Raw genomic sequence first — 27,556 nt, 5'->3', positions numbered from 1 at the left:
GTTCTCTGGCTGTTTCTCTTCCTTCTGTGCAACGTCACCTCCATCTATGTAGACTGAGTATTTGCCCGCCTGCCTCCAGTCGGCCAGATGTTGCCTTTCAGGGATTGCGTAGTTCTATAATTACTTCCAGGAGAAGCAAACACTCTTGAACCACTGGGGTTTGCCATGGAATTCACTTTTTCCCACAAAGGGGCGTGGCTCCTCTGGCCCCTGCTCTCGGTGGACCAACAATGGGGTAGGCCACCGAAATCAATGCAGCCAATGAAACCTGTTTTGAAAGAAACTCCTTGGTCTCAGTGAAGAGTTAATTCATCTCCCAGCTTTTGCTTTTTGTTCTAAGAGTTTGTTGTCGTTGTTTTAACCCCATATTTCTTTGAAAGGAGCTTTACTGTGAAGGAAGAGTTTTAAACACATTCCCATTAGGCCATACTTGCAAAAACAGTATCATTTTCTTCACAGCAGAGTCTTGGCTTAAACGCTTCCAGGAAACCAGTGTGTTGTCCTGGGCTCTGAAGAGGGGCGTGTCGGCCTGGCCGACGAAGCTCCGTGTGAGTCAGGGGCAAGCTGGTCTGGCCAAGACCACCTCTGAGGTTGCCCCTGAGAAGGCAGACCCCCTTGCCAGGAGCTGGCCATCAGGGCTCCTGAACAGTCACTTTCCAGAAGGTCCCCTCACATCAAGTCCCTGGCAGGCACTGTGGAAAAGTACAGCCTACAGATGATAGCAACAGATCCCACGGTGGCCTTTTCTGACATCATTTGAAAATCACCTCCCATTTCCTCAGTAGATTCAGAAAAGTGAATCCTTGGATTTTCATTTGGTCCTTGGATTTTCATTTGAAATAACACATGCATGCAGTTGGAATTTCAAAGGCCTCCTATCCACAAACCCGTCAAAATATTTGAGCCTGTGGCACGAAAGCCCTGCACAGACGAGTGGGAACCCCCTTCTCGGTGGCTGGGACAGAGCGACCAAAAGGTCTCTATGAGTAATTTAATATGATGCAGGAAAGGCAAAGGCCAGAGCACCGGGAGCCTTCCGTGCCACTGTGCGTTGAACCTGCTAAATACTTACGAAGCTCCTACTTCGCGGCAGTCACCTAGAGATGCGGAGGCCTCCACACAGCAGGAGTACCAGTTAGGATAGGTTCAGCTGCTCATGACTGAAAACCCAAAATAATTTTTCTTAACTGGTAAGAAAGAAGTGAGGAGCTAAGCAGTCCGGGGGAGGTATCGTGGCATCATGGCACATGGTCACGAGGGAGAGGGGCTCCCCCTCCTTTGTGCTCCACGTGCTTATAGCATGGTTTCCATCTCCATGGCGAGCTCGTGATCCAAGATGGCTAGTGGCTTTCAGCCATTGTGTCCATGTTCCAAACAGCAGGTAGGAAGACAGAGAAAAAGCAAAAGGATGCCTTGTCTATACAAGTCAGTCTGGAACCTTCCCGTAAGCCCCACACAGAACACTTCACCTTTCACCTACTAAAGCTTAAGTCCCTGGCCCCATAGCCAGGTGAAAGGGAGGCTGGGAAGCAGAATCTTTTGGCTTGGCACATTACTACACTCTAGAAAAATATCAGGTTTTTTGGTTACCAAAGAAGAAGGAGAGGAGAGATACTGGATATAAAGCTGGCAGTCTTTGCCACAGAATGCATAAAAAGAAAATCTGAGGATGAGACAATCCGGTGTCCTATTATGGTCAGAGAAGAGCTGATAGTAGAAAAAAAGAAGAGGTATTGAGGGATGAAGGCTCAAGTGATATTATCCCTCAGGGATGACTAAAATATTAAGTTGAAGATGCTTAAAAGACCAATTTTCTAGAACCACCCACTTTGGATTGAATAGACTCATTAATAGAATTCATGAGACATTAAAACTGATAAGGAAATTTCTTCAGCATTCTAGAACTGTGGTGTCATCAGAATCACTTGGAAGCCTTTTTAACAAGTCCCCAAGACCCCTTTTGGAAATTCTGATGGATGGGTTAGAGTTGAGGCCTAACGTTCCGCACACCTTCAGGACCGCACACACCCGCAACCCGGGTAATTCTTCTGATGCGTAGTCTGATTCAAAAACAATGACTTCATCCAAACCCTCATTGAAAACATGGAAAATAAAAAAACAAAATAATAAAACATGAGAAGACAATTTAAGACAGTCATGTGACTTGTCCCCAGTCCCTGTCACTGTCAGGCAGAACCAAGCGCAAGAATCTCCGTCTCTTCACTCACAATCCAGTCCTCTTTTACCTGAAGTCACCTCTCCAAGGAATGTGAATTTGGGCCTCCAGACTGCTGGACACAAATAATCCAACCATCTATCCAGTCAACCTACCGGTCTTCTGGCTGAAGGGTCCTAGCTTCCAAGCTAAATCCAGTTTCCATCTAAATCATCCTTACCCAGCCACCAGCAGACATGGCACAACCAACCGTCTGCCAGAATCCCTACCCCTGTGGTCAGACCCAACACCTTCAGAACCACGCGCCGCCATGCATGCCCCCTGATCAGGGGAGCACCCAGAGTGATTTAAAAAGGCATATGTAGACAAGTGTGTGAGCCTGGATATGTCTAAATATTTGCATGTACATCTCTCTTCTCTGAGATCTCAAAGATCCAGGGGAAGAAGGCTCAAGGGGTTACCCAGGATAGAGGACAGAGGCTGGAAATGATCCATGTTTCAGTCAGCATCTGAACACGATCTCTTCCTGTGTTGGGGAATTCCCCACATATGCAGAAGAGCTGGAGAGGCAAAGTCCACCACCAGCTGGTAAGAACGGAAAGGCCAAAGTCTCATCACTGCCCCCATGAGGCGGGCCTGTGTCCCCAGGGTGGCATGGCCCAGGCGGAAGGTGGGCCCACTCGGAGCGTGGCTGTGGCCCTACCTCCCCAGCTTCCCACAGTCCCAGACCATTTCTACAGGCTGGTTCCCACCTGCCCAGTAATTCTGTGAGCCTTACAATATCTTAGATCTACAAGGCCTAGTTTCTATTACTAAGTGTTGACCCGTGATTGATGTCCTCATGGAAACAGGGAGGCCTCGTTCCCCAGAGGTTATCCATTTCAGGGTTAAGTGGATAACCTGAAATGGTAAGAAGGGAGGTGGGATTTAGGAAGACCCTCAGGCCAGGCTACAAAGAGCCACATGCAGAGACATGAGTGCACAGGAGGGATTTGCTTCTGGTGGGAAACTAGGGCTTCCCTTGGTGTCTTCTCTTTCTTCCATTCCTCCCTTCTCCTTTTCCTGACTCTGCCTGCCTCTCCTGTTGACAGAGAGGTATCCATTTCTCCTCTTTCTTGCCTCTACATCCAAGAAATCAAGGTCTCCCTTTTTGACTAAAAACTGAAACTCAAAAATACCTCATCTGACACTTCTGACTCACAATTTGCGCTTTGAAAACACCAGGAAACATGCAGAAACAGCCTTTGATGAGGGTGGAAGAAAAACAAGGGCCAACTGGTACATTTACAGCAGATAATGCCAAATTTTAAATGTATACATCATCTGATCCAGCAATCCTACTTCTAGTAATTCACCCTAGGCAGAAGAATGATACAAATACAATCCTAAATGTATAAATATTTGTATACGAAGTATTTATAACACCTCAAATGTCCGTTAATTGGAAGTAGGCTAAATTTATATATACCCACATTGCAGAATACCAGAAAGCTATTTAAAAAAAATTATAGGAGCACCTGGGTGGCTCAGTTGGTTAAGCAAGCATCCAACTCTTGATCTCAGGGTCATGAGTTTGAGCACAACATCGGGCTCCACGGCCAGTGCCCCCAAAAATTTAAGCTTAAAACTTAAAAAAAAAATGTTATATACACAGCCACGGAAAGTATCAAGATACATTTTTTAAAAAAACTATCAGAATAATATATTTAGTTTTAGAGTAGCCCTGTTTCTGTAAAATAAGATATGTTTATAAAGTTACATAAAAATCTAAAAAAAAGTTTACCAAATTCTTCAAGAGTTGTTATACCCAGAGGTGATAAAATAGGGGATTTTGAATTTAAATCACACATTTCTGTAGCGCTTCCATTTTGGTTACAAACAAGTTATTATTATTGTAACAAACAAAAAATAAATAGAAGCAGGAATGGCTTTTGAGCATGCAGAACAGTGATGCTGGGAAGTCACTGTTTCCTTTCTAGGCAACACACAGTCTCAGACCCAGCAGCCAACATATAACACAGTTCACCATCAGCTTCCTCCTTTTCTTCTTAAACACAACCCTGCACAGTTGGAAATCACAAGCCCTAGCCCAAAGCCAAGTAGAAGAAATGACAGAAGTGTGAGTTGCTGTGCAAGCAAATAAGGTATCAGTTACAGACAATGACGGAAGGACCACAAAAAGCAGTCCTATGGAATAGAAGCACAGCAAATTTCCACAGCTACTTACTGTAGGAACAAGGAGACTTATGCACCTAGAGCCTCTAACGATATCTCCACATGAAAGCAGCCCAAGTGTCTATTGATAGATGGAATGATAAAGAAGAGGTAGTATACACACACACACACACACACACACACACACTCCTGAATGTACTTTAGGTATATGTACATTCAGGAGTGTGTGTGTGTGCATATATATATATGCATATATATATATATGCACGCACACACACACATATATACACATATATGTGTGTATATATATATATACGCACATATATATAATGGAATATTACTCAGCCATAAAAAAGGAAGAGATCCTGCCATCTGTGACAACATGGATGGATCTAGAGGGTATAATGCTAGGTGAAATAAGTCAGAGAAAGGCAAATAGCATATGATTTCACTCACATGTGGAATCTGAAAAACAAAACCAACAAACAAAAACCCAGAGTCTTAAATAATATAGAGAACTAGTGGTTGCAGAGGAGAGGTGGAGGGGGGAGGTGGATGACATTAGATAAAGGTGATGAAGAAGTACAAACTCCCAGTTATAAAATAAGTTATGGAGATGAAAAGTACAGCCTAGGGAATATGCGCAATAATATTGTAATACATATGGTCACAGATGGTGACTATACCTATTGTGGAACGTACAGAATTGTTGAATCACTATGCTGTACACTTGAAACTAATGCAACATTGTATGTTAACCAGTTTTCAATAAAAAAAAGAAAATGTAAAAAGATATCTTCACATGATAAATAAGACTAATAAGAATGAAAATGGTAAATTTAATTAGCGTCTAAGTTTTAGTAATTCAGGGCAATGTGTCCCAACTGAAATTTTAATTAAAAAGCTAAATATTTAGCCTTATCCCTTAAAAAAAAAACTTCAGAAATCAGGAAAATGAACTAATATGAAATATGTAATTGTCCAACATATTCTATAATTAAGCTATTATTTTTGGTTAGGTTGTATTTTCTGAATAAAGTTTTATGAGCCCTGGGGTTTGTTTTTAAAGACACTAGAGTAAATATTCACTATCCTTTTTTTTTTTTAAAGATTTTATTTACTTATTTGACAGAGAGAGATCACAAGTAGGCAGAGAGAAAGGGGAAACAGGCTCCCTGCTGAGCAGAGAGCCTGATGCAGGGTGCGGGGCTCGATCCCAGGACCCCAAGATCATGACCTGAGCTGAAGGCAGAGGCTTTAACCCACTGAGCCACCCAGGTGCTCCAATACTCACTATTCTTAAAAAAAAATTTTTTTTTTAATTTGAGTATAGTTGATACACAATGTTAGTTTCAGGTGTACAACTTAGTGATTTGACAAGTTTATACAAAATATTTATCATTCTTAAAAGTTATTTCCCAGGGGCGCCTGGGTGGCTCAGTGGGTTAAAGCTTCTGCCTTTGGCTCTGGTCATGATCCCAGGGTCCTGGGATCGAGCCCCACATCAGGCTCTCTGCTCTGCTGGGAGCCTGTTTCCTCCCCCTTCTCTGCCTGCTTCTCTGCCTACTTGTGATTTCTGTCTGTCAAATAAATAAATAAAAATTCTAAAAAAAAAAAAAAAAAGGTTATTCCCCACACACGCAAAATTAACTTACACCCACATGAGAGCATTTACTGTAGGCCAGCAAGCTTCAATAAAGATTCCATACCTTTGCTCTTGAGAGAAGACCAAGAAATCTCTACTGATTGTCATGAAGATCCAAAGTAGATTCAAGATTATAAAACTATATATTTCTTGGGGCACCTGGGTAGCTCAGTGGGTTAAGCCTCTGCCTTCAGCTCAGGTCAGATCAGATCCCAGATCTCAGGGTCCTGGGATCAAGCCCCACATGGGACTCTCTGCTCAGCAGGGTCCCTGCTTCCCCCTCTCTCTGCCTGCCTCTTTGCCTACTTGTGATCTCTGTCTGTCAAATAAATAAATAAAATCTTTAAAAAAAAATAATAATAAATTTTTAAAAAAGACTATATATTTCTTGTGTATTTTTTTTCTACTTTACCCCACCCCCAATGCATTTTTTTGGGCAACAAAACTTAGTCCTTTGTTTTCAGGAGATGAAACATGGCTTCAAAGAACAAGGTTCCACCTTTCAAACCAATGAAAATTTCAGCCAATAATGCAAATTACTCAGATATAGACTTTAATTAGGATTTTGAGATTAGATTCAACGTCCAAAAACAACAAAGAGTTGGATTTCATGCATTTGAAGAAAACAGGACAACTGTTAAAATATGACGCCTATGCACCAAATAATGACGTATTCTCCATTCAAAGTGGTGTTCTCTGTGCATGAGTGTTCAAGTGGGTTAAAACAATAGTAGTGTGTGTACCATTGCAACGGGGAAAACAACCCATCAGTTTAATTAAACTCCATTTACACCGGGACATGAGCCCAGTTTTCCAACATGCTCTGTTGTTATTAGGTGTGAAATAAGACTTATTTTTCAAACATGTTGTATGGGAGATGGCTGCCGTGTGGGTTACACTTTCTCATAGCACACAGGTCCCCTCTGGACGTGTACAGCACTTCCCAGCACCACAGTACCCAGGGCATGGCAGTACATAATAGATGCTCGCTTCCTTTCCTTTTTCCTTCTTCCTCCAAATAAAATAAGCAAATGGCAATATGATGTACACTTGTAATATCATTAGGACTCTACTCCTGGGCAGTCCATTCATTGCTTTCTTATTTCATTATATGGGCACCCAAAATATCCCCTTTAACAGTATCTTGTTTGTGCAAAACAACTCCAGTTTCATATTTAGCATACCCATGCATACACATATGTAGTGGAGAAAACAGAAAATATACCCAAATATTAACACCTGTACATCTTGATGGTAGAACTGAAAAGTTTTTTAATTTTCATCTTATACTTTTCTGTGATGTTCCAAATATTTTACAATAAGCATCTATTGATCCAAAACCAAATATGATACAACACAGTCCCACTACACACTCACTATAGGACTAAAATGGAGATGACATACAACACCAAGCATTGACACTGGAACCACTGAAACTCACACTGCCAGGTGGGAATGTAAACTGGTAAAGCCACTTTGGAAAACTGTTTCATGGTATCAACCACAGCTCCACAAAAATGAAGACCCAGCAATTCTGTTCCTAATATAGAACCAAAGACCCAATCTACATGGCGGTACCTGGCTGGCTCGGTCAGAAAAGCACCCCACTCTTGATCACCAGGTCTTGAGTTCAAGCCCCATGTTGGATGTAGAGACCACTTTGGAAAAAAAAGAATATACATACCAATACTAAATAAGACTTTTAATAACAGCCAAGAAATACAAACAACCCTTTTGGGGGTTGATGTTGGGTCCATCAACAGTAGAGTAGATAAATCAATTACTGAGGTACAGTCAAACAATGAAATATACAGTGAGAAATATAGCAATGTATTTAGCAATGAGAAAAAAGACATGACTACTAGTGCAAATCCATGCATGAATGTCAACACAATGTCAGATGAAAAAATCCAGACACAGAAGAGCACACTCTATATGAATAGGATTCCATTTTTATGAAGTTCAAGAATGGTCAAAATTTACCTATGGTTAAAGAAAAAAAAATTACCTATGGTGATATAAACAGGAAGGTTGTCATCTGTGTTGAGGAATGATGCCTGTGAGGAAGTGAAAAGTTCTATTAAACCCTATACACTTAGGATTGCTGTACTTTTCTACCGTAAAAAACTAAACCAACCGGGTTTGCACCATAGCTCTAACCACTTACTAGCCATATGGCCCCGGGCAAACTCTCCACCTCTCTAAGCTGCTGTGTCTACATCTATAAGTGGGGACAGACACAAACACAGCACCTGCCAGGGGGAATGTGTTGGGAATGGAAGCAGACAATGCCCACAGTGTCTACCATAGAGTGCAGCATGAGGACACGGCCGGATACCCAACAACCAGAGCAGAGGTGATCATCTCCTGAGGTCTCACTAGAGTGCCAGGCACTCCCCCTGGCTTTTAGCTCTCAGTCACTCTGGAATACCATCTCCCCCAGTGGGAGCTCATTCTCCATCATAACTCAAGGCCAAAAGCACAGGCAGGAACCCGGACATTCAGAAATTGTCTGTGTAGAAAGAACGCGAGCCCCAAGATTTATTTCAAGAAGGGTGAATCACTAGTTACGCCGCTGCTGAGATTTCAAAGAAAGGAAACTGGCAAGAGTCACACATCAGGACTAAATCCAGGCCATTGAAGAGAAAAATGACTGCAGCTTCTTTTCTGAAAGCAGTAGCTGCTTCCTGCAGGAGGAGAAAGAATATTTTCTTCCAGTGGAATAATTCATTTTAAATTACAGAGTCATTTGGGAACTGAGAGAGCTCATCTTTCTTCCCTAAGGAAAGAGGAGACAAGGAACTCTCTGTAAAGTTTTTCATGTTGTTTAAGCTCAGTTGTTAAGCGGCTGCCTTTGGCTCAGGTCATGCATGATCCTGGGGTCCTGGGATCGAGCCCCACACTTCTCCCTCTCCCACTCCCCCTGCTTGTGTTCCCTCTCTCACTGTCTCTCTCTGTCAAATAAATGAATAAAATCTTTAAATAAAAGTTTTTCTTGTTGGGACGCCTGGGTGGCTCAGTTGGTTAAGCAGCTGCCTTCGGCTCAGGTCATGATCCCAGCGTCCTGGGATCGAGTCCCACATCGGGCTCCTTGCTCGGCAGGAAGCCTGCTTCTCCCTCTGCCTCTGCCTGCCACTCTGTCTACTTGTGCTCACTCTCGCTCCTCTCTCTCTCTGACAAATAAAAAAAAAAAAAAAAAAAAAAAAAAAAAAAAGTTTTTCTTGTTGACTAGCTAAATCTACTGTCCTTTAATGTAAGTCAGAATCACAACTAAAATAATGTACAAAATATGTTCTTACCGTGTAACATAACTGAAAATGCTGACCATGAAGCAAGGAACTCAGAGTACATAGATTATTGTAGTTAAATGAAACACTATCAACACCAGGAGAAAAGTCTCCGATTTACAAGATTAACTGGTAGATTTCAGAAGGATTCAAATCTCATGAATTTTTACTTCAATTAGTTTTTCATTTACTTTCAACTGAGAAAAGACAAAGACAAACTACCTGGTTTTGAACCCAGCCCCACTACTTACTAACTGCATCACCTTGGGTGAGTTACTTAATCTGTCTGTGCCTTCCTCAACTGTAAAAATAGGAAAATAATAGGGTTATTATTAACGACTAAGTGAATTAATAGGCGTGAAGTGCTTAAACCAGTGCCAAGCACTACCAAGCACCACAGAAGTGTTATTACCCTAATGTTTATATTTTCTGATATAGATGCAGATTTCATCTAAAATTATCAAATTTAGGAGAAATGGGCTGGCTCAGTCGGTAGAGCATGCAACTCTTAATCACAGGGTCGTGAGTTCGAGCCCCACGTTTGGTGTAGAGATTACTTAAAAAACAAATAAATAAAATTATCAAATTTAATCACAAGAATTTGCAGATATAGGATAGACTGTCTGAACCAGAGGAGGATGTATACTAACATTATGTGATGTGAGCATAACCATTTGGGTCTGTAGAGATCCACACACGCATGCACACAGACTCTCTTTCTCCCTCCCTGCTCTTATATCATTCTTCCCTCTGCTCTACCTCTTACTTCCTCCTTCTTCCCCTCCTTCCTCCCTCCCTCTCTCTCTCTCTCTCTCTCTCTCTCTCTCACACACACACACACAAGTAATTTAAATCAGGTCCACTCTAGAGCACGATGTACCAATGATCTCAGGATCTTTGGATCCCAAAATAATCCCAACAAAGATGTGAAATATTACTCTTCTTTCAAATATTTCTAAGGATCCATTACAAAAACACACACTGAAAAGGTGTTTTTGCTTCTTTTATTTCAAAAGCCTGCTGGAAACTTCCAAGGCACATTTGAGCCACAAAGTTGATGGTGTTCAAACATGGACTCTTTTCAGTCTTAGCAGAAAAGGCCTACTAAAATTTTACATTTTCCTCCAATTGTGAGAGCAGAAAGCTTTTCATTTTATTCCAAAGGAAATGATCTTACCACAGTTCAACGGTATCTTTATTGTCTGAATAAACTGGGCATCCGGTGGCCATTACAGAGAGCCAAATGCTAAAACCCAAGGGTATAAAAGTTAAAAGCAACTTAATGGAAATGTCAGTTACAACATTCTTTCTTTGATATACAAGAATCAAATTCAGAGAGAGCCCTCAAGCAAAGGAATTATGAAGAGTTTCAGCACAACATAATGGAAGCACCCTACTGCCCCTTCTCCCTGCCCTTTCCAATATAAAGACTTTTCGATAATCATATGCTTTTGCTTTTCCACATGGCAGAGAATTCTACTCGAAAATACAACTACATACAATACTTTCATTTCACCAATAAGCACATCCATACTTTTCTACTAATACTGGCCAAATAGAAAATCCCTATCTCACTATATTACCTGCTTTCTTCCTATTATCGGAGTGACATAATTAATCTTCTGATTTGTTAGTTCGGAGTATCAAAGAGCCTTATTTTGCTTACAAAAATAATTGCTCAGTTTAGGCCATCCAGATACCTCTCCATTGAAGCCACAACTATAAAAACAGCCAACACATGATGGTGGTTCCTGCTTTGCCCTACCCCTCGTTGTAAAAACCTTACTCAGCTTTATTATTCAGAACTTGGCGCAGTAGGTTTCAGTTTGAGATGAATGATGAACAGAAAGTTGCATACTCAGATTGATTTTTAGCAATGAATTGGATTCTGGGAGCTCAAGAAAATAGGAGGAAACAGAAGCCATATTTTATTTTCAAAATTAATTTCCAGCAGAATCGATTTTCTTGCTGACTTGAGCTGCTAAGTTGGGTTTTGGCACTTCATAAAGCTGCTTTGGGTCTTGATCTAAATATTCATTCATTCTTCAAATGTATGTTTGATTCTACTATGTGTAAGGCATTGTGCAGGATACCAAAGGAGATTTTTTTTTTCTTTTTTTTAAATGACCCTGTTTCACTCCTGGATTTTTCTCCTTCCCCAGCTTCCCTTCAGGCCAATCATACACAGCCAAACAGCACTCCCATCCCCTCAGAATGCCCACATTAGGATCCTGGTTTTCTCTCCTTAAGCTCCTGCATACACTAATACCTGTTATTTTCTTTTTTTATTATAAAGGTACTACATACAGTGATTTTTATAAAATTCAAAGAGTCAAGAAGGACATGAAATGAAAAAGAAATTTTCCTTCCCAACCATACCATGAATTTCACAGCCCAGAAATAACACGTTTCTTAGGGACTTTTCACAGAAATTTATCTTCGTAATCAAGAATTAAGATTTTTTTTTAAAAAATGGGATCTCAGGATACATACCAATGCACCTTGCTTAAAAAGGAAAAAGAAAACTTAAAGTATATTTCGTGAATTTTTCTTTATCCGTACTTACAGATTTGCTCAATTCCATAATGTACTAATATATTTAACCAGTACACTACTGGAAGATTCTTAAGTTATTTCCAGTGTTTTGCTATTATAATGCTGCAATGGATATCTTTGTATGTTTGCCAGCACACTTGTGCAGGTATATCCATAAGATAAATTCCTAATCGTGGAAGGGTTGAGTCAGAATGTACACATTCTTAATTTTGAAAGATAATCTTGTGGCCAACACCACTGGCTGCCTACAACTGCCCTTTTCCCCCAGCCAGCAAAGCTCCAGTTTCGACCCCTCTCCTCTTCGTACCCATCTGCTTCAGGAAAGATTGGACCTCTACTGAACCCACGGATTGGTCTAAGCGAACCGTGGGAGCCCACTCTCCCATGCAAGTCATCAGTTCGGGGTGGCCATCCGACCCAGTTTTGCCAAAGGGGGAGGAAGCTCCTAGCAAAGGTTTCCTCTGCTTTCCTCTTTTCCTGTCCCAGGACATCACTGTATATGAGCACACAGGTTGGAGCAGCAGCAGCCACAACAGGACCATAGGAGAGATGAGCTCAGGAACAAATCAAACACTGAGACTGGCAAAGAGAAAAAAGGAAATGCATCTGGGTCTTCCATTAATTAATGCCCAAATTGCCCTACCTTTGGACTTATGGTTTACAAGAGATAATAAATGTCTTTACTATTTAAACCACTTTTTAAAAATTTTTTATTTTTTTATTAACATATATTATTAGCCCCAGGGGTACAGGTCTGTGAATCGTCAGGTTTACACAGTTCACAGCACTCACCATAGCACACACCCTCCCCAGTGTCCATAACCCCACCACCCTCTCCTGACCCCCTTCCCCCCAGCAACCCTCAGTTTGTTTTGTGAGATTAAGAGTCTCTTATGTATTTAAACGACTTTTAATTGAGTTTTATTTACTTGCTGGTGAAGGTATCCCCACTGCCAAACCACTGCCCAAAAAGAAGTCCACTGGCTTTATAACCTACCCATGGCGCTTGGGGGTGTCTCAGCTCCTCACCCCCCTCATTCCCGTCTGTTCTCGGGGCATTCTCACTTAGTGGTCAGTCTTTTTTTCCTTGGAGAGCCTGACAGTTCATTTAAAAAGGACACCCGGCAAAGAGGTAATACAAAGGCTGACTCCTCTTGGCCAAAATTTCATTCTGCTCCTCCCTAGGCATTGCACTGAGGCACGAGGCTGAGTTGACTCCTTCAGGAAAGTAGAGGCTGCCATCACAGGGCGGGGATATGCTGCAGCGCCCTAAAGCCAGTTCTCTGCTAGGCTGAGATGGTCACAGGCATGTAGAAGGACAAGCCCTAGACTGGGTACTAGGATCACCTACTTTGGATCTGCTATCTCTGAGCCACTTGGCCTAAGAGAAGTCACCTAGCCCTCCTGAGGCCTGTTTCTTTAGGTAGAAAAGGAGGACTCTGGAAACGAAGGCCCAGGGTCCTTATAAAGATGAGACAGCATGCATGAAGGCCCTGGGTCACTGCCCGGTCCACAGTGGTCACTCCTGTGGACCTATACTGAGAAGGGACCTTGCAGAGGGTAAGCCAAACCTCCAGCCTCCCTGGATACTTTGGCCCTTTGCTCTACCTGTTGTTTTTCCTCTTTGCTCTACCTGTTGCTCTCTTGCCATCACCGTGGGAGCAGATCAAGTCATGACTACTGACCAGAAGGAAACCCAGCGCATCCCTTCTGCCCCTCCCACAGATACTCGGAACTTCCAGGAGCACCAGCACAGTGAATGAATATGAAACGGTATCCAGCTACCCAGGAGCCAGTGCGTGTCAGGCTAGTTTATAACTACCAAGGCCTAGGGTGGCAGCTGGACAAAACGTCTTTGATTCTTCACCCAGCTGGCCTAGGTTCCGCAAGCTCCCAAGACACTGGTTTTCCAGGTTCTCCCATGCTTCACTCCACTTCACTATAATGGAGTAACACAGCCACGTTCTTCACCATGTGACTTTACAATATGACCCACTAGAATGGACCAAGCACGCTTCCCCACCTGACTGATACTGGATTTGGCCATGTGTTTGTCATCCAAAAGAATGTTGGAAGAACATTTGGAAGTTATGAGCTAAAGTCTGAAGAGTCATCATGCGTTTCCACTTGACATCTTACGCTACAGTGATCCACCCCAAGACACACAGCCACTAGGTAACTGCTGCCCCTTCAGCCTGGGCCCCAGAATAAGAAACACGGAAGAGACCCGAAGCCAAATGGAAGCCTGGCCCAGCCAAGGCCAGCGTAGGCCAACCTGACCACACCCAATCAACAGATGACCAAGTGGGAAAAATCAATGTTTGTGGTTGTGAGGCATGGCGATCTGGGGTTGTTTGTTACCCGGCACTATTATGCAGCAAAAATGAACATAACCACTGTAAAAGCAAAAAAGACAATGATAAATTTGCCTGGTACATACTAGACATGAGATAATAAAACACTTGTGCCTATTGTAGGGAGAACTTACTTCGTTCATCAAACATGCAGACCATTTCTATACATGCGGCACCATGCTGGCCCACAGGGAGCTGAGAAAAACAAAAAATACAAAGGCAACCAATTCTTGCCAGCGTCATCTTAGTCTAGCAAAACTCCAAGGTCCCTAATCCTACTGAGGTAAAGAGCTCCGGGTTAACAAAGCTTCTCTCCATGTCATTCATTCATTTATTGTCCAAGGTTAAATCACAGAAGGGATGACATTCAGCATCTGTGCACGTAAGTGATCCTATCTGTCTACTTACTGACAGAGGAATCTACTTCCTTCTACAAATGTACTATTTAACTAAAACACAGAAAGGGGAAGTTATTTTTGTAAAGACAGAATTGAAGTTATTTTTTAATGAGCTCCTTTGTTCTATTAATTTTTCCTTATTCATTCAACCTATATTTACTGAGCACCCATGATCTGTGGCACATGAGGCAGCACACACAATTCCCAGGCTCAAGCCTTGGTTGCCGAGGTGCAGCCACAGAGAACAAATGAATTATTTAAAAGTATAGTTCAGGGGCACCTGGGTGGCTCAGTGGGTTGGGTCTCTGCCTTCAGCTCAGGTCATGATCTCAGGTCCTGGGATTAAGCCCCCCATTGGGCTCTCTGCTTGGCGGGGATCCTGCTTCCCCCCCTCTCTCTCTGCCTACTTGCAATCTCTCTCTCTCTCTCTCTCTCTCTCTCTGTCAAATAAATAAATAAAATCTTTAAAAATGAATAAATAAATAAATAAATAATAAAAGTATAGTTCAGGGGCGCCCAGGTGGCTCAGTTGGTTAAGCATCTGCCTTTGGTTCAGGTCATGATCTCGGGGTTCTGGGATGAAGCCCTACGTCGGGCTCCCTGCTCAGCGGGGAGTGGGCTCTTCCCTCTCCCTCTCCCTTTCCCCCCTGCTTGTGCACAGATCCTCTCTCAAATAAATAAAATCCTTAAAAATAAATAAATAGGGACGCCTGGGTGGCTCAGTTGGTTGAGTGGCTGCCTTCGGCTCAGGTCATGATCCCGGCGTCCTGGGATCGAGTCCCACATCGGGCTCCTTGCTCCGCGGGGAGCCTGCTTCTCCCTCTGCCTCTGCCTACCACTCTGTCGACCTGTGCTCGTGCTCTCTCTCTCTCTCTCTCTCTAACAAATAAATAAATTTTTTAAAAAATAAATAAATAAATAAATAAAATAAAAATAAACGTATAGCTGACATATCTGTACAATGTCCAAAGTTAAAAACAAACAAAAAAGAAAACCACAGAACTCCTTATGGTTTAACTCCAACGTCTCGGCATTTTACTTTTTTTTTTTTAAGATTTTATTTATTTTTTCGACAGATGGAGATCACAAGTAGGCAGAGAGGCAGGCAGAGAGAGAGGAGGAAGCAGGCTCCCTGCTGAGCAGAGAGCCCGATGTGGGGCTCGATCCCAGGACCCTGGGATCAAGATCCTGAGCCGAAGGCAGAGGCTTTAACCCACTGAGCCACCCAGGCACGCCTGCATTTTACTTTTAAAAAGATTTCATTTCATCTGCAATGCGAAGATTTCACCATTCCCCTTTCTCCTCTTATTGAGGACAAATAGAAGATGGTTTCAGCCATATTCCTTCTTAAACTCTCCTCCACACAGAAAGTTGTAGGAGACTCATACATTCAATAGGCTTGGGCATGAAGTCTTCTCAAAGGTCTTTCAGAACTGTAAAACCATATCCATGGGTTTGCCCTTTTTCTTCCCACGTTTACTTCCTCCCTCAAAGAGCTTTTAGAGACTCATCAAGCATGATTTCTCCATCTGGAAGTCATGCTTTTTAAGGGTCCAGTGATACCACTCTCTCCCATGGACTGCACAAGCCTGCCAGTACACAGGTAAATAAGCTCTGAAAGCAAGGAGCACTGCTACAGTTCTAACTGGGAATTCAGAAAAGCAAAGTGCCAGAATGAGAAGAACATATGCATGTAAAACCTCCCTACCCAGACATTGCTCCAAGCACCTTAGACATATGAACTCATGTACAGAAGCAGGATTCGGACCGAGCAGTCCAAGGCCAGAGGCCAGGCTGATAACCAGCAGGCCCTGCTGCCCCTCGGTAAATCCCAACCTGTGCCACTGAGTCTGGTCTTTCCCCACCCTCCTGTCCTCAGCCAGCATAATTCGGATCCCCCACGAATTCTGGGGCCAGAGCCCCAGAAGCCCAGAGCTGCTTTCCCAAATGCTTTCAGCTCTTGTTACTGAAGCCATCCACCCTGTTCCTAAGGTCAAAACAGGGGCTGTGGGGAACACATCACTCCCTTTCACCCCGGTCCCTCTCCAGGGAGGTAGTTTGCATCTCCGAGAGGCTTTAGGCCTGTCTGATCTTCTCTGGGTCTGCCTGAAGGGGGAGGGACAGGGAGAGAGTCAAGATTGTCTGGATTAATGACAAGCTACAGATCTGGCCCAGCCTCCACCTGGAAATCTCAAGCAAAGGATATTATTAAAGTCACAGGTTAAGGATCACTCACTCCACAGCTTCTCATTTAGAAGCCAACAGTGGCGTTCAGTGTAAACACTTCCCAAGAATGCTTTAAAACGGGGGGGAGGGTTTTATTAACCAACTTCATTGAGGGCCACTTCTCATTGTGGAAGGCTTTTAAACAGAGGAATGAAAGGGGCCTGGTAGGTGTTTTCCAGACACTTGTTTTTAAAACCTGCCACTCTGTCCTGGGGAAACGAAGCGCAGCTCCCCCGGTGTGCACTCCTGCAGCTAATTCTTCAACAGAAACAAAATCCCTGATAAGACCTGCTCCCCGTCAGCACCAAGAACCAGGCTGCTTCATTCCAGTCTTCATTTCAAGGGCCATTAGAATCACCGGGTGGGAACCGTGGAAAAAAGAAGGCGGGCCAAAAAAGGCCAAAAGGAAGAAAGGAAGAAAGACACTGAAATGCCTGCAAACCGGACAGGACTTGGGAAAAGCACAGGCCAATGGAAATGAGGCATGGGCTGATCTCGGGAAAGGCCAGGTAAATTAGAGGCATGAGGTCCCGGCACTGGCTGGGATACGTGGAGACGCCTGGAAAGCCTGAAACAAAGGGCAAGACACCAGCCACAAAGGCCATATAGTGTAGCATGCCGTGTATAAGAAATGTCCAGGACAGGCGACTCCCAGGGAGCTGCAGAGGAAAGCAGGTGGTGCAGGCCCTGCGGTTGGGGTGGGGGAGACGGGAAGTGACTTCTCTGCGGGAATGGGGTTTCCCTCTGGGCGGATGGAAAACGTTCTGGAATTAGCGGTGATGGTTGCACAACGCTGTACATGTACTTAATGCCACTGAAAACCTAAATTGCTCAATGCGGTGAAAATGGCCAATCTTATGTTACGTGTCTTGTACCACATTGAAATGTTAAAAGATACTGGAAACTCCAGAGAAAACCTTCTTCAGCTCCTTTTAGACCAAGAGCCATCCCTTCCTCACCTGAGTAAAATTACACATGCTATAGACCAAAGTAATAATTAATGCTATTTTCCTAATAACAACAGATTTGTCCCGCTAAGCTCCCCATGCACACCACCCACTCAAGGACACTTCTCAAGGACACGTCACTTCCCCAACCTGTGCTCAGGTGGGTGGTGGTGTTATCATCAGCCTCGTTTCACAGGTGATGAAACCGGGGTGTAAGGAAGGTCAAGGAGGTGGCCCAGGGTCACAAAACAAATAAGGGAAAAGCCAAAGGGTGAACCTAGAGGGAGGGTACCAGCTAGTTCACAGCCACAGGCATCCTCTCAACCCCTGCACTGCCTCCGAGTCACACGCTCGCTGCTGGAATGTTTTCCAGGCTCCACCTCACCAGCAACACAGCATTCTCTGGCGACTGAGCCTGAATCCTTTTCGGCGCCTTTAACTGAGTGGCCGCTTACGAACGGGGCTCTCTGAAACACACCACCAGAAGGCACGCCTCGGAGCCGGACCGAAGCTTCACATGCGTACAGCAATTTTCATGTGGGCACACGTGAAAATTATTTCATTTCTTTTTCTTTAGTCCTGGAACAGCATGAGATAGGAGGGTTACCTGACCTCTGTTAAGGAAAAGAAAAGCAAGCCTCACAAGGTCTGTGGCCGACCTCAAGCCACACACCCGGGCAGGAGCCTGGCTTCCACGCAGGGCCCCACTCTGCCACCCGCCACGGAAGACCAGACGGCAGACCGAGACTATAACCTACCCCAGAAGTTAAGGGGTTTAGCATATAAGTTACTGCTATTGATATGCAAATGTATGTGTATTATTTATATGTAAAGAGATGCAAGCAATTACAAATGAAGCTAAGCACTTGACGGAGAGGGGCACCTGTGAGGAACCCCAGAGGCAGCAATAAAAGGTTCATTTCCATTTCCTCCTCCCTACTTAAGAAAGAAGGGCTCTCTCGGCCCCTGGCCTGGCTCCCTCTGGTAAGAAATGTGGAAAAACAGCCGCCCACGTGCCAGGGCTCTCAGCCTGACAGGACTGACTTTTGGGGCCAAATGATTCTTTGTTGTGGGGGCTGCCCTGGGCACTGGAGGGTCTTTAACAGCATCCCTGGCCTCTATCCGCCAGATGCCAGAAGCCACCGGCAGCCCCAGTCTGACAACCAAGAATGTCTCCAGAGATCACCACCTGTCCCCAGCAGGGCCACACCTGAAAGCCAGTCTCTTGTGTCAAAAAGACGTGGTCCTAACAACTCTATGAGGCAGGCACTACACCCCCATTTTATAGGTGAGTAAACAAGTCCGTCTGGATGGAAGGGGGAGCTGCCCGGAACGCTTCACTCCTGGTGAAGGGCAGTCGTGGCTCCTGACACAAGCCGGAGAAAGCCCAACATGCTCTCCCACTCCCTTGCTGTGGAGACAGAATGAGGACACAAGGGACAGAGCCACTTTCTACGTCTGTGGCCCTAGCAAAATAGATGGGGGACCTGGAGCCTCCTGGTATCTGGTGCTCAGCCCCAAAGAAAATATGGTCTGCTGGCTCTCCGATAAGAGCCGTCCCAACAATGTCTCAGTCTGAAGGGCCTCCTTCTTCACAAAGCACCCTGCAATGCCGGGGGGGGGGCGGGGGGGCACTGCCAATAGTAACTGCTTTTCCCACAAACATGAGATCATGGCCCCGGGAACCCAAATTCCATTTTTTAAATGTGCTTTTTTTTTTTCAGGAATTCTGATTACTTTTATGAAACACTCCCCTGTGCTCTCTCTTGTTTTGTTTTGTTTTTTTCCTGTTTATAAATCACTGCAGGGGCGCCTGGGTGCCTCAGTGGGTTAAAGCCTCTGCCTTCAGCTCAGGTCATGATCTCAAGGTCCTGGGATCCAGCCCGGCATCGGGCTCTCTGCTTGGCGGGAAGCCTGCTTCCCCCTCTCTCCTCTCTGCCTGCCTCTCTCCCTACTTCTGATCTCTGTCAAATAAATAAATAAATAAATAATCTTTTAAAAAAAAAAGAAAAGAAATCACTGCAGCTGCTAGAGAGAGAAGAAATACAGGGACATCTTTACGTTCCCAAAGGCCGCTACCTTCCATCCTTCCTTCCACAAAACCTCACCAAGCACCTCTTTTCGGCTAGATGCAAGGATACTCAAGTCAGTGGTGAGATCCCTCCTCCTCATAGGTTTGCTTGCAGGTTTGTGGGAAGTAGAACACATACACAGAGGGCACATACACAGATGGTATTCTAATTGTGAGATAAAGGCTTATACAAGCAGGGCTTTTTTGGTCAAAGGAATGAAAGAACCAATGTAGCAGCAACAAGAGCTCTGGGTCTAGGGAGACCATCTGAGCCATTAAGAACAAAACTCCAGATGAGTCTGAACCCCGGGGCCCACCACTCGGTAGGCATGAATGACTTACCCAGTGTCTCACGGCCTTGTTTCCCTCACCTGTAAAATGGGTTTATGGGAGTACCTGGTCCCCAGAGTTGCTATATTAGAAGTCTCCCAGATAGAGCTGGAAGTAAATGCTCTAGGAGGATCTGCTGTAATTATGAGAATTACTGATCTGGGGAAGTCCAAAGATGAACCCCCCCCACCCGCTCTCTTCTGTACACCACCCAGCTGCCTCACACCCAAGAAGTTAGCCTCACTGCAGGGACCTAGTGCTGTCCGGTCCAGAGCAGGCCAGACACCAGGCAACCAGGCTTTAATCCCCGCCCACTCCCCATTTCCCTTCTTTCTTCTCCTTCCCTACGCCCTCACCATCCCCCACCCCCAATATTCACAGGTGGCCCAGGGTGGCAAGGCTGAGCCAGTCACCCTGCATCTGGAACAAATGGGCTCAAACCCCAAACCAAAAACTCACAAGGAAAAGAAATCTTAAATTTGGTGAAATCTACCCTACAGTCTCTTGCCAACTACCCCTATCTCTCCCTCCATTCTTTCTCTATCAGTTCCTCTCCAGCTCCTAAAGCTTCCACTGTAATCACACTCTCAGTAAACTTTCCAGGTTTTTGATATTAGATTAGGGCAAGGAGAGAGGATAATCAACTTTTCAGCTGCTGCTGTGTAATTCTAAGTCACTGTTTTTAAGAAGGAGGATAAAAATCCCCTAGGCAAAAAAAAAATTTTTTTAAGTGACCAATACAGCTACAATGAAGTTCAAAGATCTATATTAATTCAGGGGCGCCTGGGTGGCTCAGTGGGTTAAAGCCTCTGCCTTCGGCTCAGATCATGATCCCAGGGTCCTGGGCATCGGGCTCTCTGCTCGGCAGGGAGCCTGCTTCCTCCCCTCTCTCTCTGCCTGCCTCTCTGCCTACTTGTGATCTCTCTCTGTCAATTAAATAAATAAAATCTTTAAAAAAAAAAAAAGATCTATATTAATTCATAGGCTATACAGAACGTCTTCATGGCTTTGATAACTGGGCCATTTCTTTTTTCTTTCAAATGAAGTCCGAAGAGGCCAGCTGTTTAGAGTCTGAAATCCCCAAACTCCCACTTAGTACCCAACTCCAGACCTCACCAGGTTCCCGACCTGGAAAATGGGACTAACAATACTGATGTCACAGGATCCCCAGGAGGAGTCCCTGCCACAATAGGTCCTCTCCCTGGTATGGACTATAGATTTGCAAGGGAAAGCAGAAGGCCTGTTTCAAATGCAGTAAAATGCAAGGAGAGCGAGCTAGGGGGAGTCAGAGGTAAAAACCAAGGGAATTCCTGAAGCCAAAACTAGAAAATCTTGGTCACCTTGCCTCAGTCCTCTGTGATTAAGGCCAGATAAACAGCAGTGAAAGATTATTAATAATAAAGGGGCTTTATACTTCTTTAAAAAAAAAAAAAACTACATAGTAACAACCTGAACCATTGTGTACCTAGTGCAAGCAGAAATGATGCCACGTGACTGGGTGGCAGGGAATAAACCTGTCCCTATAAACAAAAAGGCTGCCAGCCAGGCTGCCAGAAATTGTCTATGTTCATGACAAATGTCCTGTGCCCTAATCCCGAACATACTTCCATGATGACCCTGTACTGAGTCCCCTGCAAATGTTCCCTGGAGCCAATCCTTCCCAGGTTGAAATACTGAGCTACAACCCACCATAGTAATGAACACACACTCATAACCTTGTTTTAAACTCATCTTTACTAATTATAGCCCCACAGGGCCTCGAAGCCCTTACTACCTGTAATTTTAGGAACTTGATTGCTATGCAGCAAAGGTTTGTTTTTGTCAAAAGCACCACATAAATAAGAACTGAACGTGCACAGCTTTATCTTGTTCCAGAATGTTCAACACTGGATTTTGCTTTTAATTTCTTACACCACAGCCAAGTAGCTACAGAAACTCAGAAGTTTGCAGAGCCTGCAGAAATGCAGGGCTCTCTCTCATCTAGGGTGTGGGATCCATTCAGTCTTTCTGAACAGCCTAATCTACCCTCTCCATTAAGAAGCAAAACATATCACCTGGTAAAAGGAAATGATAAATCAATCCAAACCTTAGAGGACTGGATGTTAGAAAAACAGGGCACAGAAAACACACTTTCTTAATCAGCTCTGCTTTAGTACACGGAGCAGCAGAAACCACGGAAGGCTCTCGAAACTCCACTCTGCTACTCCCTTGCAGCGCTGTGAGCTACCGCAGGACCCAGTCCCTCGCTGGGCCTCAGCTTCCTCACCTGTAACGTGAAGCCACTGTCACCTGCCTCTGGAGTCGGTACAGGTTCGGAGCTGCAGAAGACAAGCGCTGGGCACAGGACCCGGTGCTCGGAAGGGGATCAACAAACAAAAGGTAACACCTCTCATAACCCCGGGGTTATTAGCCCAATGGGTCAGCTATTTGGAAACCACCTTCCGGAGGGAAAAACAGTGTGAAGTCCAGTTCTCAGTCCAAAGAAATGTGAGCTAAAGTGACAACAGAATGATAAAGAATGAGTGTTGCTTGCTGGCTGGAGTTGCAGACAGGAAGCAAATCACTTGCTCTAAAAGTACACAGCTGTGTCTTTAAGGAGGCCCCGTGTGCTCTCCCGCCCGCCCAGCAGAGGTAGCTGCGGCTAAGGACGCTTACTTTGCCAGTTACCAGCAGCCCCAAATGGATCCAGCCCGGTCCCCTACCAGCTTCCCAACCCCAGGGAATGCCCTGCACTGCGCAGTTAAGCGCTCCTTCCACCAAAGGCATCTGCCAGAATCCAGCCTCCTTTCCTCACTCCCCACTACCTCCCTGCATCATTTGTCCTCTCTGTCATACTGACGTCAGTCATGTAAAACTTGATGTCCAGGGGCGCCTGGGTGACTCAGTCGGTTAAGCATCTGACTCTTGATCTCAGCTCAGGTCTTGATCTCAGGGTCGTGAGTTCAAGCACTGCGTTGGGCTCCACACTGGCTGTGGGGCCTACTTAAAACAAAACAAAAAGCCTTGATGTCGAACCTAGTAAATTCTAATTTAAACCCAAACAAAGCTTCCCAGGAGTCTGCCCATGAACTGAGAAGGCATTTGTCCAGGTGCAGCTGGCCAGGGCCACCTGGCTGCCCTTCACAGTTCTTCATGTGTGTATTGTGATTATAAGAGCTCCCAGCTTACTGTCACCCACTGTTTTCATCTCCGCCAGACGTCAAGCACCCTAAGTCAGGGATGTCCCTTGTTCCCCAAGAACTCAATAAGAGAATGCAGAGCTTTGCCGGTAATCGGGGCAAACGAAGGACAAACAAAAACCTGGTGTGAATTTAAGATTGAGGCACTGTCTCTCCTAGGGTATATTGGCTCAGGGGACTGAGGGAGGGCAGTGCCTGACAGAGGAAGGCAAAGGCAGGTTGGAATCTGGGCATTGGACTGCAAACTCCCATAAGCTTCCCCGACAGGAAAGCCAGTCAACTGTGGTGATATTCCCGTCACATCCCTTTTTTCTTTTCTTTTCCATTTTCAGAGTCTTCATGCTGTAACTTGTTTGTTGATAACACCAATCATGTGACAAAATAAAGTAAGCCAACTTGGTCATTCAGGGAAAATTACCCAATTTTCAGTTCCCTTGAACTTTGTTTTTCTCTGCTGATGCCAACCTCTCAGCCATTGCACTGCCCAGATCAGAGAGAGGAAAGAAAGGAAAGGCACAGAATCAGTTGTTGTTTTTTAAAGGTCGATAGCATCTCTTAGATAAATGGGTTTCAGGGGGAAAGGCAGTTAAGGAAGCCATTCCATTTCTCCCATCCAAGTACTAACCAGGCCTGACCCTGCTTAGCTTCCGAGATCAGACGAGATCGGGCGCGTTCAGGGTGGTATGGCCGTAGACAGAAGCCATTCCATTTCCTTAACCACTCTGCACCCCAACTGTACAAGCAAGTTAACTGTCCCTACTTAAAGAAAGAAAAAAAGAGGAAACCAATAGGTAGTCTACTCGTAACACCAACCAAAAATCACTCTTTTGAGTGTCATATACCCTTCCTCCAAATGAAGAAGCCCCTCGCTAACTTTCTTCTCATTTTCCATTACTTATTTCCAGTCACTTTAGAATATCAGAGTTGCAAGCCCTAAGTGAGAAATAGTTCAATAAATTTGTTTGGAGCCACAGATACTTTTTTTTTTTTTTTTTGGCCAGATGTGCTAGTATATTCAGTGTAACCGCTGCTGTTCAAGTGCAACTTCTCAGACACCAAGAATTCAACAGCATCCTCAAATAAACATTTTCCCCCAAAATGGCGACAAGATTAGAAAGATTATAAGCCACACGATACCATGCAATACCACAATAAGGCAGGCTTCATTTTGTTGGCCTGGTCCAAGGAGGGAAAAAAAAAAAATCAAAAGTAGGAAAACACTTTCCATATGGTCTTGTTCCCCAAAGGTTGAGGATTCAGGTCAGGGGCCACCCTGTGAGACCATGCACTCCACATAACCTCCATTCTCAAGCCAAGACAATTAAGACCGCTCCCACAGCGGCCCCATTTCCAGCAATTGAACACAGTGATAGGAGCAGGGTATGGAAGCAGAAGGTGGGAAAAAGAAAATCCAACTGGCAGAACCACACAATTTTTTTTCCAAAAATGAATGGTTCTTTTGACTCATGGGAGGGGCTAGAAATGAACTCAAACATTTCTCCACCTCTGGAGAGCTTTCTCTTAAAAGTCACCCTGTTCCTAAGAAAAATGCCAAATAGAGCTCCAGTCAACACCTAAAAATAAATAAATAAATAAATAGCCACTGGTTTGTGGCCAGGTAACAACATCTGGGTGGGAATCCAATAAAAACATCATACTTGGATACAAGAGAAAATTAACCACGATCCAAGCAGACTGTCACAATAGCACAGACACTGAAAACACACTTTCTTAATAAAATATATATGATCAAATTCAGTCAATACAGATACCCATGTTCAATTTTTCCTTAGTCCTATTTCCCTGTTATTTTTAAGATCATCCAAAACGTGGCTAAGGACTCACCTCAGCTGTGCATTGCTACTGTAAGGCACCAATTCTGTAATTCAGATATTACTGTATCAAAAAGAAATATACACTGTGTTACAACCACTGTGTGATTAAACACAACGGGAATAAGCTTAAGTCACAAATGCTGGCACATTAACACAAAATCAGCCAAATTAAGGATCTTGTTAGCTTGCTTTCTTGAAGAACAAATCCTCAGATTACAGGCAAAACCATTATCTGTGGCAGAGGGTCTCCAAAAGTTCCCGGATCCCTTAAGTACTGTTCCTCCTTTTAATCTGAAACCTTTTCCCCCTAGAACGAGTCACACTTTGTTTTGCCTGAGCAGGACAACCCTGTATTATAACCTTGATCCTGCAAGGACTTTGTGGCTTTAATTCCTACACTTCCCACCTCCTGGACAGAAAGTGCCGAGGCAATATTTACTGTAAACGGAAAGGCAGCAACAAAGCATACTCCAGAAAAAGGCACCATCTGCAGTCTAAGGTTGGCAAGCACCCCCCAACAGGCTCTCCAGGTGGAGAGGTGGCTTACAGCAGGCAGTCAAGAGTGAGGATGAGCTGTTAGCACCGATCGTCCCCCGTACAAAAAGTGGCTGTGAAAGCAAGCGCCAAAGCCAGGAGGTTCTCTAATGGGGCTGCACCTAAGAATCACCTAGCTTCTTGATCCCATAGTCCAGACTGCCCCACCTCCCACCCGACCCTCTGAATGAGATCTCTAGAGATGGGACCTAGACATCAGTATTTAAACAAAGAAAGAAAGAAAGAGCAAGCAAGAAAGAAAGAAAGCAAGAAAGAAAAAAGAACAACTCCCTAGATCTTCGGCCAAGTTTGAGAACCGGTGCCCCAAAAGAATTCTCAATGTGTTTTGAACAGCGCTGGAAGGGCACTGCTTCCTTGGGGTGGAAGGGGTCCGCACACAGTAAACACACAAAGTTTTTAAAAATCCTGTGTAAGTCCAACATGATAGTCAAGCACCTGTCTAGAGGCCAAGGAGTGATGCAACTTGGAAAAGTCCCTTGGAAAGCAAGGCTCTGTGCTGTGAGAGAGGCGGGGGCTTTCAGGGAAGACCTGCCTGGCCCGGGACGGCCGGGGAGAGAGCCGCGGCCGCAAGCCCTTTCTCTGCAAGGGGCTGTCTGGACTAGCACGTCGAGAAATTCAGTAACACCGGGTGGGACAGGGGCTGAGGTGCTCCGTTTGGGACCTTGGCTTCCTCGCAGCTGTCACAGGAACCCGGGGGTCGAGGCAGGGCGCAAAGGCTGCCAATCCCTCTTCTCTGCAGGGAGGTGGGTCCTGGAGGCCCACCCCCAGCCCCGACGCCGCTCCGCGGGAGTCCGCACCATGTGTCGGGCCGGGCGGCGGGCGGGAGCCGCGAGCGCACCTTCCAGCCCCGGCACCCGCGCGCCTGGCGGCGGGCGCGGCACGGTCCCGAGCCCGCAGGGCGGACGCGCCCCCGCGCACCTGGCGGAGCCCCAGCCCCTCCGGTCCCGCCGCCGCCTCGGAGTCACCTCGGCCCCCGGCCCAGCGCCCGAGGCCGCCTCACTCACCGCCGCCGCCGCCGCCGCCCAGGTCCCGCTCCCACCACAGCCAGCAGAGCCTGGCCCGAGCACAGGGGCCGCGGCGCCGCCAGGAGGCCGGCCGAGCCCGGCCCGCCCCGCCCTCCGGGGAGGAGGGGCAGGGGGCCGCGCGGGGGCGAGAGCAGCCCGGCGGCCGCGGGACCCGCGCCCCCTCGCTCCCCAGCCTCCGCCCCGCGCGCCGCCCGCTCCGCTCCGCACCCCGACTGGGGCTGGGCCGCGCGCGCCGCCCCGCGCCCGCACCTCTCCCCACCGCACCGCACCGCACGCCTCACGCCCCTCTCCTGCGACGCTTTGTCCTCCCCCTGCCCGGGATCGGAATGTCCTCCCACACCCCCCCCCTCCGCCATCGCTGGGTGTCTTTCTCCTGCAAGCCTCCAACTTTCCAAATTCCCCGACACCCCCGCCTGTCTTCCCCACCGCCCCGCCCCGCCCCCGCGGCCCCTGAGCCCAGTTTTCGCTTTACCCCTCCCTGCAGCCCTTTTAACCCCAACTGGGCGGAAACTTGAAGTGTAACTTTTCTTCCACCGCAATCGACAAATATTTATTGAGCAACTACTATGTCTAGACACTGGTGGAGGGGTGTCAGGTGATAGGTGCCACTTACAATCTAACAATAATAAAAGTCTGTCCCTGCTAGGGAGGTCGGAGACTGGGGTGCCCCAGGTCGCAAAGTTGATGGTAGTAGGACTGGGATTGGAAACCAGATTTCTAGCATCTAGTTTGGGCCCGTTCCAGGGGAAACTGCAGGATGCCCCTGACCAGCTGGGAGAGCCTGAGACCAAGTATGA

At 45.6% G+C, this 27,556-nt stretch overlaps 1 protein-coding gene across 4 annotated transcripts in view; it reads right to left on the bottom strand.

The window, feature by feature from the left end:
- Positions 1-26,805, bottom strand: part of CGNL1 (cingulin like 1) — a 154,592-nt gene extending 127,787 nt beyond the window's left edge. For 3 of the 4 annotated variants that reach the window (XM_080807427.1, XM_080807425.1, XM_080807428.1), the window contains exon 1: positions 26,739-26,795. The gene's annotated coding sequence lies outside the window, so the exon portion shown is untranslated. Of the gene's footprint in view, positions 1-26,738 lie in introns of all 4 variants that reach the window. The other variant, XM_080807426.1, reaches the window with a different exon arrangement.
- Positions 26,806-27,556: the final 751 nt, after the last annotated feature.

The sequence above is a fragment of the Martes martes genome, assembly GCF_963455335.1.
Source record: "Martes martes genome assembly, chromosome: 7".
In the NCBI taxonomy this organism is placed as follows: domain Eukaryota; kingdom Metazoa; phylum Chordata; class Mammalia; order Carnivora; family Mustelidae; genus Martes; species Martes martes.
The sequence above is the reverse complement of the archived record's forward strand: the minus strand, read 5'-3'. Positions and strand labels throughout refer to the sequence as shown.